The following is a 13,113-nucleotide window of genomic DNA, read 5'->3' as shown; positions in this document are numbered from 1 at the left end:
CATGATTACTCAGGGTTTTCTTCAATCACTAAATTTTTGAATCTTGAAAATGTCAGCTTTTTATTTCTGCAGACAATCATTTTGCCATTGAGGGAAATAACCTTGAAAAATCTGTACACATGACATAATGACTCAAATTTAAGCAGAAGTAGTTACATTTCTTTTTCTTCTTCTTCAAGAAAAAGAACATATTCACCGCTTTCCAGATGTTGACACCTTCTGCCTGCTCTTTAAATTGAGGGAAATGAAACTTATTGGCAAGGAAATTATTTGTCTTTTTTTTTAAGACTACCTTAGGAAAAATGGCATTAGGTATTTGGTTTTCATCGGGAATAAAAAAGCTTTAAGGCTTTTCTCAATAGTTTCCTTGACTCCAAAATTGTCTCATTCAAACTAATGCTAAATTAATTGTGCAAACATTTTAATCACATTGTCTTTTTACTCAAGAACCATCCATAGTTCCCCAATGCTTACAAAATCAAATTCAAATTCAACTTCCTACTTTCAAGTTCTTTCATTATAGACCCCCACCACCTAGCCACCCTTCCTGTTATGGCTCATTCTTCAGAGCAACTCTTCAATACTGTCACTCCAGCCTGTTCTCTGAGCCTGTAAGCTTTTGTACATGCTAATCGCCAATGTCAACACATTTCTCATTTCTCTTTCCCAATACAGTTTGTAGTTTTTTTTGTTTAATCTGGATCAAGTATAAACTCATCTACAAGCATTTTCCTCGTGGTGGCCCTTGTAGATCTCTTTGTTCTTTAAATTACACCTCGTTAGAAACAGAATGGGATAGTTTAGCATGCAAATTTTTTTCTTTTACTGTTTACAGTGTATTTGCTGTGGTTGTCTAACTAGACTGTAAGAGCAAAAGTGGTATGCTACATAGGACTTTATTTTTAGACCTTATTAAATTGAAATTCCTATGAATTTTTTAAAGGATAATTTTGATGACATGTTTATCAAATCCACAAGTGGTGTGACCCTAAGATGTGGTAGGTTAAAAAAAATGGACACAATTGTTGTATTTTCCTATATTTAGGCCCTTTATAAAGTGACTTTGAAGCTCCTCCCATCAAGAGACAGAGTCTATTTCACCAGCTTTGACAGTTGCTGGCCTTGGGACTTGTTTTGGCCAATAGAACACAGGGAAAATGATAGTGTCCTTGTTCTGAGCTTAGGACTCATGAGGCTTTTCTTGGTTTCATTTGCTATCTTGGGACCCCTCTTCTAACACGTAGACAAGCCTAGGCCAGCCTGTTGGAGGATGAGAAACCACGTAGAACAGAAACTATCTATCCCAGCTGAGGTTCTTCTAGACCAACCAGCCCCAGCTGACCTAGCAGCTGACCACAGATGCATGAGTCAGCCCAGTCAAGCCCAGTCGAACGAACCCCTAAGCTGGGCCAAGCCTAAATTCTGACACATAGAATTAGGAGCCAAATTGTTGTTTTAATCCACTAAGTTTGGGATGGGTTAACAGATGGCAAACAATAATGAATACAAAGGGACAAAAACTTTTAGATGGCAGAATCTCGATCCTAAAAGATTTTAGCATTCTAGAGCAATAAACTATACTATTAAGATAAAATATAATTGCGGTAAGTAAAAGCTCTAAATTCAAGTTTGAAAAACCAACTGTGTGAATAGAGAATAGCAGAGATATAGCTGACCAACATGTATGCAAAACACTTAGTTTGGTTGACCACAGCATATGACTCAACCTGTGCTTCCACTCTTCCAACAAAGCCAATATGATTTTATGCCATATTAAATGTATAAGACCCTAAGATGGGGTTTGTCCAAAGGACAGTGATCATGATGCTGAAGGGCCCAGAGACCATCTCACACATGGAAAAATGGAAGGCAACGCAATTGTGTATCCAGTGGCAAGACTGAGGGGATAGAGTGGATAAGATGACTGTCTTCAACTATGTGAAGAGCTGTCATGTGGAAAAGAGACTGGACATGTTTAGTGTCATATCATTAAAAGTTAGGACCCATGCATAGAAGCTATAAGAAAGTAGATTTCAGCTCAACATAGGGAAGCAGTCGAGTTAGAGAGGCTGCATATTTATACTGTTTAAGAACGCAGACTGTGTAGTCAAAGCCAGATCCTCTACTTACCAGCTGTGAGATGTTGGGCAGTTGCCCAACCTCACTAAGTCTCAGTTTCCCCCTCATCTGTAAAATGGAAATAATAACAGTACCATCTTACAAGGTTGTGATAAAGATTACATAGGATTTCTGAAGATAAAATGCTTAGCCCAGTGTCTGGCACATAGTGAGCACTCCATAAATTTTATTTGTCATTAATAATAAGAGCTACATAAATATGAAATGAACTGCCTCAGGTGGTAGAAATCTTCTCGAAGTGGAGATAGCCACAGGAGGTTTGGCAGGTGTTTGTAGGAAAGATTTAAGCTTCAGGCGAGAAGTTGGACCAGATGACATTTAAATTACCTTCCAGTGCTGACTAAGTCATTCTATATCCCTTAAGACAGAAAGAGCTTCTTTAGTATCTCGCAGAATACATGACACTATTGATCAAATGATGGTCATCTACTATATTTAATAAAATTTTTGATTATATAATTATAAATGTATACTTTTCTCAGAGTAAGAGTTGTTCTACGCTGAAATGAAGTTGTGTAAGGATTCTTGATTTTCTTGTATCTCATCTCCACTAAATTTTATTTTTATAATTACCAGTATTGACTAAAACTAAAGAACGTCAATTTTAGTGCCACAAACTCGTATTTTTGGGACATTTAAATTCGTATGTACAAAGCTCTGATCTTCTCACACTTGGCGTTTCCCTATCAGAATGCCTAATTTTAAACTGGTCAGATATTTTCAAGGTACGAAGTTTCTTTCATGACTGACCTCCTAACAAAAGTCCAAGCTGGAGCCAATAACCATTTTTCCTTCTCTTGGTACAAACAGCATCTGGAAACAACGCCTTCTCAAGGCACAGCAGGCAGTTCTAACTCCCACTATAATTCTATTTAATAAAGGTAGATCTGGTGGAATTACCTAAATGGGGTAATATGCCTATCTTCCTCAATTATCTAATCGTTATCAGTTAATAGGGAGGAATTCATGTTGGCCAAGGCCCTGTCTTCATCTTCTCTAACTGATAAAAATCTTTCCTTTTCTTACAATGATCTTGAGCATAATAATTGGCATTAATCATCTGTGAGGAGTGTTTTATTTTAATTAATGAAAGTTTAGCGTCAGGTACTCTGGCCAAGAGAATCCTAAAATGTATAAGTGGGAAGATGAGTTCTGAATGCTGGGTTTGAATGAACTCTGAATTCTGGGTAAGTGCTGAAATGAATAGACAAGATATTCATAAGCACAAACAGGATTTCCAGACCATTCAGTGCCTCGCGTATGCCATACATTGTAGCACACATTGAGGAATACAAAGATAAGAAATGTACTCCATTACTAAGAGGAGACAGAAATACAAGCAAACAATTTCAACAAAGTAAGAGCAATGCTGTAATAGAAAACATCCAAAATATGGTTATAACTCAGAATAGAGGTTGTAGAAGGGGCAGAAGAGAAGTGGAAGATCGACTGAATTGTAAGATATTGTAAGATATTGTGAGAATTGTAAGATACACTGAAAAAGAGGAGGGGATTAGGTAGAAATAAGTGAAAGGAAGAACATGCATGATGGCACAGAGTCGTGAAGGAGGGAGTAGTGTGTTAGATTCAAGGGAATGAGCAATGGGAGCTGAGGCTAGGGGGTGGGGGTAGGTATGTCATTCATGCCTCACTCTACCATTCAGAGAGATTCAGACAAACTCAGTAGTCAATGGGAAGCCATTCCACCTCTTAGTTAAGTGAATAACTTGATCATATTTGCAATTTGAAAGGAAAACTCCGTAGTGGTGTAGAAGAGGTATTAAAAGAAGATGAGAGCAAAGATAAGGAAACCAGTTAGAAGGTTCATCAGTAACCAGATGAGAAATAACAAAGGCCTTAATTACAGCAATCACAATGGAGAAGGAGAGAGTGAATGTTAAGGATTTAGAACCATGTGAATTGGGTGGCCAAGTGAATGGATGAGAGAGAGAAGAGCATTACAGATGATGCCCAAGTACCTGGCCTGAATTGTTGGGTAGAGGTAGGAACATTCATTGAGAGAGGAATAGAACATTTGTAGAGCAGGCAAATCAGAAGAGAGAAAGAGAAGCTAACTGGTTCAGTTCTGAAGAGGCTGAGCAAATGAAACAAGAAAATAAAGAAAATTACTCAAGGAGAGATAGTTGATATTAAAAAAAAAGTACATCTGGAGTGAAACACTAGGGAACACAAATTGGAGGTATTATTAAGGGAAGATGAAATAGCAAAAGAGACTGAGAAGATCAGATGGGAATTAGGATGGTTGGCTCTTATAAAAGCCAAGAGAGGAACAACTTTCGAGAAGAGGTCAATTGAGTCAAGTTAGAAAAGAAGTGAAATGTGCACTGGGTTTAGCAGTTAGGATTTTCCTACTGACCTTGGCAAGATCACTTTTATTGGTGCAGAGAAGGAAGGAAACAACTGCCATGCCACAAAGCATGAGAACATTTTCTCTCCCTCTCTTTTTTTTCTATTTTGGTTTCATCTCCACGTCTCTTATTACTGATTCGCTTTCAAAGTCCTTAGTGTAAAAATTGCACTTTCTGCCTTCTGCAAATAAATAGAGCCTTGTAAGAGTTATTCTGGAAGCAAATGTCTTTTAAGGTGAGGTTGAATTTTTCACTAAGCTATTCCTTAGAGAGGTTTCGGAATGCACTGAACGAAAAGCAGCCTGAACCCAGGTAATTGGAAAACAGCATCTCAGGCACAACAGTATGAGAATTTCTTTCCCTTTCTTTTTCTACCACTTCCCTCTCCTTCTTAACAAGCAGCTACAATATGGAAAGAATTACACTTGGTGTTTTGGGGACATAAATAATGAATAAGGCACAATCCCGCCCCGCCCAAGCCCTCAGCCATGGAGATTACAAGCCCCTGCAAAAGACAGACATGCAATCAACCAACCCTAAAGTAAGGTCAGGTGAAATAAATGTTCATAATAGTAAAAGCAAAGTTCTATGGGGGCCTGAATGTAATTCCCCATCTCTCATAAAATGCAGGAAATGACCTTTAAACACAGACACAATTGGGGAGTTCATCGCACCACTAATTACCTCCCTACTCTTCAGACCATAAACTTTTATGCAATCTGCTCTGTTCATTTCATTCATACTCATTTATTTTACCAGGCGTCCCAACTGCCTCTATGAAAAACTTAACGGGCATTAGTGGCAAGTGGAGATTTCAGCTCTACCCTTGGCTTTACTGTGATTCTATCATTAAATTGAACTTTAATGATATTTAATAATACCTCTTTGACTTTTCACTGAGAGTGTTAAAGTTCTTAAAATTAAATGCATAGCCTCACGGATTAGGTGAGCACTAAGCTTCCTTCTCCCAGGGGAGACAAACTGGGACACCAAAATATACGGAATGGCTTCTGAAGAACACTATTTTGATCTGAGTAACCTCATGGTGATATCTTTGCAGTTCACGCTCCCTTTAAAGTTCTTTGTGAAGCAACTGCTTTTCAAGAGCCAAGCTAATACTGCATGCTCACACATTATTTCCCACTTGTGCAGGGTTGCTATTTATAACTGGGGCCTTTGGAAAATGAAAATCTAAGGTTGGTGAACTGTAGCCAGAGTGACCCATAATATAAGCCAGGTCATACTTTTTTTGGCATCCTTCTGAGTCCTTTCAGGAAACTTTGATTATATTTCAAACAGGAACCAAAAAGAGATCGTCCAAATACAAAATCATCTCTCCAGCAGGTGGTTAGGCCTAGGTTCTTGAGTCAGGCATGCCTGGTTTTGGATGCCAACTCTACCATTTATTAGCTCCGTGACCTTGAACAACTTCTTTATCCTCTCTAGGTTTCATCTATAAAACGATTAAATGAGAGACTCGGTTGAAGAATTTATGTCAGTGTTTGGAAGAGAGTCCTCAAACAATGGTGGCTACTATAATAATTATTATTGCTGTTCTTTATACAAAATTGCCCAGGATTACTGTTTATAGCACACTGCCTCACACATGGAAGGCATTCAGTGTTTGGGTTTTTTTTTGTGGATACTTGGCTATCATAGAATGCTTCGAATGTAGTGTTTCCAACAAGGGCTTCCTTTGGCTTCCTCAAGGGCACCCAGAGATTGGGAAGATAGCAAAACAGCATAGCCTGTCTTAATTCTACTGATAATTCTGTAGTGCTATTTCTCAGAGGTTAGTGATATTGTTTTTTTCCGATCTATGTGAACAGAGAGTATATATATATCCTATGGCCGTCTTAGGGCGTTTGTTTCCCCTACTTACAGGTGGGACAAATTAAAGTTCCTTTTTCCATTAATAACAGACCAGGAATCTACTTAGCACTTTCCATCAGAAGTGCCACTTAATATTTTTCAGCTGGGTTCTGGGAGAGAAATCAGGGCAGTGTTAATGGGAAAGTGTCAGCACACTGAGACAAGGAAAGAATAAACAATAGTTCTGTAATACAAATATGACTTCATGACCTTTGATAATGGCGCATTCCCCAGTAGCAAGAGTTGGTGATTCTGTGTGTGCGTGTGCTGTTAATAAAACATTTATCTCATATTTAAACATCAAGTACATCGTGATGTGGCTGTGCATTTAGTCCACACATGTTGTACCATATATTTTCAGCCTTTATGGATAAGTTGTACAGCAGGTCAGAAGAACAAGAACAATTTTTGTTTGAGTTTGGTGTTTCCCATTTTTACAGTATATAGGCATCTACCTGTTTCTGAATAAATGAATTTTATAAACCTAATAAAATATATTCTACAGACATTAATTGTCCACATTTCATTTATTTTCTGTAGGTTTTAGGAGCTGGCATTGAATATTTTTATGTGCTTACAGGAGGACATAAATTGAACTACCATTGGTTTAAGCATATTTGTTAAATCTTATTACAACGCTTTGGAGCTTATCAAGCCTGTTTATAGAGCCATCTTACCTGTTAGGAATGGTGGGATGGACAGAGTTCTTGTCCAGGGCATCACACTGCACTTCTTACCCAGTTGAACTCCTACCAATGGACCTAAACTTCAGCCGAGGCTGTGCTTGTGTGGTAGTGAGAATCCAGAAATCTAAATTTAAGGGATATATATTCTCACCTCTGGTTATTTAATATTTACAGGACAGTGCAATGATATTGCTTTTAAAAATTCTTCGTCTTTGGTAGGTATGGTAGGACACTCACATACAATACTACTTCAACAACCATTACAAATAAGGAAAAGAAGATGAAAATAGCTGATTGAATAACAAACTAAGATTCCGTATTCATTCAACCACCAACAGTCAAGCACTACCTGCCCACTATGTGCATGTCATTGGGTCGGGTATTTCGGGAGAAGAGATGATGGGAAAAAATGACATAGACTCTAATGTGTGGTAGCAGTAACAGCTGATGTTTTAGGGGGTTAATTTATGAAGCTAAAACAATGTGTTACTTTATGTTAAATAAAAGGAGAACAGATCTAAAATGAGGGATGAGCTAACAATTCACTCCCCCCCATAAAATCCGGTGTGATAGAGTTATAGCCAAAGCTGGAGGCCTAAATGTTTGCCCCAGGGAATCTAAACCTGCTTCAGATGATGAAACAAAGAATATTTTATGCCAAGTACACACATGAATATATTTATAAATATTTTCAAACAAATGACGGCTTTTACATACAATAAGTATCAATAGAAATGTTATTTGACCAAATAATGGGCTCCACTGCAGTGCTGGAGTTTGAGTGTTTTCAGTAGATTTTGTTTGCCTCCGTTCTAAGGAGAAGTTCTCCAAAATTCAGTATATGATAGATATCTGGGTTTACTACATTTGGAACTCAAAGATGGAGTTCTCTGCTAAGCAGAGTTCTACTCGTCACCTTGATCTCAGGGTTAGAAGTTAGCCTTTTTATCTCTCCTTCCTCAACCAGGCTCGATTTAGGAGCTAGATGTCAGCAACTGAGCATTTTCATTCCTTTAACTGATATTTACTGCACCAGGCTCTGCCTTCTTCCTTCACTGGATTCTAAGTGACTTGTGAATTCCCATAGAGCATGCAGCCCACTCTCTCCTCTGCTCTAATTGTGCACTAGGATACCATTGCAGCTACTATACGAATGGCCAGAATAGTAGTGGTGTAGACAAGATGGAAGTTGATTTCTGTCTCAGGCAGTAGCAGTCTGAACACCAGCAGTGAACGGTTCTTTGTAGTCAGAGACCCTGACTCTTCACTGTGGTTTCTCTGCCATCCTCTCTTGGTCTGAGGTGGTTATTCCAGCTTCTGCTACCACATCTGTATTCCAGTCAGCAGAAGGGGCGTGCCTTAGGAATAGCATACATCACTTCCACTTACATCCCATTAGCCATAATCTCATCATATAGCCACATCTAGCTGCAAGGGAGTCTGGAAAATGTGCTCTTTAGCTGAGTGGACATATGCCCAACCAAAATCTCCATTATTTTAGAAGAAGAAGGAAACTGACCCCTTAACTTAAGAGTTTCTTTTACCTTGTCACAAAAAGTCCTAGAAGGAAAATACTTGGCTTACTTCATTTGCCTCAGTGACCAGAAGCTAAATGTATAGAGAAATAGATCCAGTCAAGTCAAGAACACTCACACTCAAAAAATTAAAATTATGTTTATCTATAACTGTAGTAGTTGTAGTGGGTTGCTTTGCTCAGAATTATTATTATCTTCTGATTATTCCATTTCCTACTTTTGGTGGTTTTTTTGGAAGTAGCAATAGGCCACAGACTAGTTTGTAGGTTAACTTCTCCGTCTTCTTGGGTTACTGAGCCCTCAATATTGAGTATTAAGTCCAAACGTTCTTCTCATAGAATTGGCGCTGTCTATCCAGACCCGGACATGATATAATGATGTAAAGTTCAATGATTCTCAACGGGCTGTGACTTAGAAGACTACTCTTAAAATGGCCCCTGTCTGCTTGGGGAAATTTTCCTTTGGTAAGAAAAATTCTCCAGTGCTAAAAGGAGCTAAGGATTAATCTGTAAAAAGGGACACCTCCATTTCTATTCTTCCCACAGATGCCACCCAACTTTGAAATAAAGCAGCTCTACTTTTTGTTGATTCTGAGTTCACCAGTTCCTTTCTTTTTATCTGTTGTTTATCCAGTTGCTTCCACCTAGCTCCTCCAGTTTCCCCTTCACTCAACCACAAATACAGAAGGCCTAGGGAGCGAGCCTTGTTACTTTCTTAGCCATCCTTCCATTTAATAACATTGCTTCCTTCATGGCGGTTTCTCTCTCCATGGCCTTCTAGTCAAATCACATAATGCATTCAAGTTACATTTCTTTTGGTTGAGGACAAGTTTACCTGTCACCTAAATTCTTTTGAGAAAGTCAGGTCGGTATAGCTGTGGTCATGGGCATCTCCTAATTCAAAACAGCTCCATCTACTTGTGTATTCTGTGCAGTTTGCCGAGGTCACAGAACTTTACTGGGTTGTTTTGACTTCGTATAATCTGCACAATGCTTTGCTGAGTCGAAATAATGCTTCTTTCAGCCCAGTCTCTTGCCTTGCTGGAATTTTGGAGGAGAGCTTGGTAGTTGAATTTTATGCCATCCTCTGATGTTACCTATCTCCCTAAATCCCTGCTTTTGTCTCCATCATTATTGCCTAATTCTCTTTCAATAGTCCACTTTGAAGCTGCCATTAATTTATTGAAATCCTGAAATCCCTTTTGCATTTACTGTTAGCCTGTGCAACCTCTCGGGGGTAACATGTTTACTGTCAAATACATTAAAGTAGTCCGTCTTAATTCATTCTCCAGAGGATCTCCTATAAATTACAAAGAAAGTCCTCTAGTTATGACACTGTGGGATTTGGGGAAATAAGTTCATCTCAAGCTTTCACAATGCAATATTTAGCAGCTGCAAAGGCAAGGAAGACAAAGCTGCCAGGTCATCCCCTGGAAATCCCACAACACATATTTTTAACATTTGCATTCTTATTTACATAAATTTGTATGCTCTATTCAAAAGGCGCTGACTCCAATTATGTAAAATAAAACACCCAACTCCTCTTGAGCTGAGGGTGGATAATCACGTATTCCAGGCTTGTTTACTTGCTGTCCAGAGTGATTTCTCTTGCTTCTCCCTATCTGTTCCAAGATGTTTCTCTCCTTTATTCCTACCCTCTAATCATAACCATTAATGAAAAGACTTATCATTTAGTTATAAGATTGGAGTTGGCTCCCAAATATTTTTTTTCTCTTATGAGCTCACATTAAAATCCTCTGTTTTCCAATTGGGGTTTTCAAAACATCCTTCCTCCTCCCGGAGCAAGGAAAGATTGGTCATTGGTTCAGCTTGGGGCACCATAATTTGGGTGGTAGAAATCGCATCCGGGTCCAGCTTGCAGCATTCCACCCAACAGAAAGTTTCTTGGCAGTGAGTTTTGATTCTGGGTAGATCAACCATAGATTTCAATTATCCACCCCAAACACTGCCTTCCATTCACCCCTACAATTAAAGCTTGACTTTGCTTACATTTTTGGCATTATTTTTTCCCTCCAGGTGGATGGATAACAGAGTTGATTGCAAACGAATTCATTAAAGTCTTTTACAGCATGTGTATTAAGCCCAGAAGCCAGAGCTATGGGAAGAAAAGAGAGCAAGAGTATTCTCCGGGAGCAATTCCACTCAACTCGAGACAGATCTGGTGTCACTGTATAGACGCCCACCTGCTAACTCTGCCCTGGCCGGGGAGGGAGGCCTGCGAATCACATAGTGAAACATCACTAACCAAGAACAGCCATACTGCACTCACTCTCCTTCTGCTCTCTGAAAAGCACTCCAAAAAGCCATTTCCTACCGTTTCTATATTGCTGTTCATGTTTCTGACCAGGTCTAGGAAAACACTGAGTAAACTCAAGACTGGCTATTGAATTGAAATGAAATCTCGTCAAAGCAGATCCCTCCAGGGTTTATTGACCTCTGACCCCAGCCTTTGAAATGGCTTCTTTCTGTCCCCATAAAGTGGTGGTCTATTTAGAATCTCTATAAACAAAGTCAAAACAGGAGGCGTTGGAGGGGATAGAGGCAAGGCAAGGCAGTGAATGCTGAGCAGCTGCCAACACATTTTGTGATGTTCAGGGCGTGTTTTGTTTGTTTGTTTAATCTTTGTGCCAAATGATACTCCTCTCTCTTGGAACTGAAATCAGGAGAGGGGAACTGCAGACCTCACTGAATACAAAGTATAGGAACTCAGTCCCAAGAAGCCTGGGTTGCTCCCCTGCTAGGCCTGCAAAACGTCCGCCACACTGACAGCACGGGCAGGAGGCTTCCTTTTCAGCCAGGATTTCGTGCTCTGCAGAGAGCTGCCATGGCAGAGCTTGCCGCCAAAGCAAAATTACCAGGAATCACCGAAAAAAAGATTCACTTCCTTTTAAAAACTGCAAAAACTCTGGTTCTGCCCGCATATATCTTTAAGTTGGAGTGAAAAGCCCTATTGAAAGAATTTGTTTGTTTTTGACTTGTCCCTACAGTGACCGTGTTTCACCCTAGTCTTTGGATGTGTGTGGTCTGGAGATGCAGTGCTGTAGCAAAGGACAGGAGGGGGCAGGTATCCCAGGTAGACTGTGGTCCTTCTGGCAAGGTATGCCTGGAAAGTGTCCTTGATACACTCACCAAAATTTTGCTTCTCTTTCTGACACATAACACCCCCTTCTCCAGCTCCCATTTTTTGAGATAAGCCAATCGAGGATGCTCTAAGTTTCCTCTAAGCCTGCTATGTGTATTGTTTTTCATTTATTCATTCATTAAAATCATTTGCATAATTCATTGAGTGCTTGGATACACAGTGAACAAAACAGGTAAAAAAAAATCCTTGCTCTTGTGAATTTATATTAAATTACTTAATCCTGGTGACACTCCCAGGAGGCAGGTACTATGATGCTGCTGTATTTGAGCGTGGCTGAAAGTCACATAGCCCATGAAGGGTGGAGCTGGGAGTGGAGCCCAGGCAGCCTGGCTGCACAGAGCCCACACTCTTCACCGTCAGGCTCTAAAAGCCCCAGCGGGACTGAAGGGCGTGATTTCAGGTTCAGAACAGTAGTTCCGGCAAAAACCTGTAATTTCTCTTCTAGAGGCAAAATCTTTCATTCCACAAGATAGTTCAAATAACAAATATGTTTGAAAGAGGTAGTATTGTGGCTGGATTTCACACTAACATGGTGAAGGAATCAGAATATGCCACTCCAAAATATGCCACTTTGGCACAAGGATTATTTTGAGCTGAAGGCAACTGAGAAACAGTAGACACAGGAAAACCTCTCTGCCCGCCCCCTTTCTGTCAAAAAGCAGGGCATAAATTTCCCTTTGTAAAGGTAATGTAAATCTGTAAAGGTGTCTTCCTTTCTTGTACCAGGAAGAGGACAACTCTTAATCACCGTAAATGACTCTTATCAACAGAAAAAGAACCAACCTGAGTCTGTGTAACAAACCTTACTAAGTAACTCTTATCTTCCATTAATGTCCTCCTTACGTTTACCTTCTCACAATTTACAGCCCCAAGAAGCCCAAATCCCTTTTCTTTTCTCTCCTCACTTCTCCACAGTTTATCACTCTTTGTTAAAATGGTATAAGAGCCCCAAATATAACTGCTTCTTTGGGCCTTCCCTTCTTTTCTATGAAGGCCTCCTTATTCAAAGTAATAAATCTTTTCTCCTGTTTATCTGTCTTTATTTTTTTCAGGTTAATTTGCATCACCCCAGGTATTGAACCTAAGAGAGTAGAGGAACAAGTTTTTTTCTTCCCCCACAATATAAATAACTAAAAGCACCATTTTTCCTTTTAACAAGTTCTGATGGGCAGAGGAAGGTGGGTCAAAGAGCTGAGAAACCAGGACACTGAAGGGAGTCAGGGAGGGAAGTAGAGACAGAAGCCGAAGCAAGGGAATCTCAGCTCAACATCTCTCAGCTCAACATCTTGCCTAGGGCGAGTGTGACTACGGCCAACCAGACAGTTCAAAATTTGGATTTTATCAGCCACT

General features: G+C 39.6%; 1 protein-coding gene and 1 long non-coding RNA gene across 4 annotated transcripts in view; one reads left to right on the top strand and one right to left on the bottom strand.

The window, feature by feature from the left end:
- The window catches only part of RASGEF1B (RasGEF domain family member 1B), a 698,380-nt gene that overhangs the window by 130,416 nt on the left and 554,851 nt on the right, over positions 1-13,113 (bottom strand). The window lies entirely within an intron of this gene.
- Positions 1-13,113, top strand: part of LOC139044843 (uncharacterized) — a 60,112-nt gene that overhangs the window by 44,548 nt on the left and 2,451 nt on the right. The gene's annotated exons all lie outside the window — the stretch shown is intronic.

This window comes from Equus asinus, chromosome 3 (assembly GCF_041296235.1).
Source record: "Equus asinus isolate D_3611 breed Donkey chromosome 3, EquAss-T2T_v2, whole genome shotgun sequence".
Lineage (NCBI taxonomy): Eukaryota > Metazoa > Chordata > Mammalia > Perissodactyla > Equidae > Equus > Equus asinus.
Note: the sequence above shows the minus strand (reverse complement) of the source record. Positions and strands in the feature narration are given on the sequence as shown.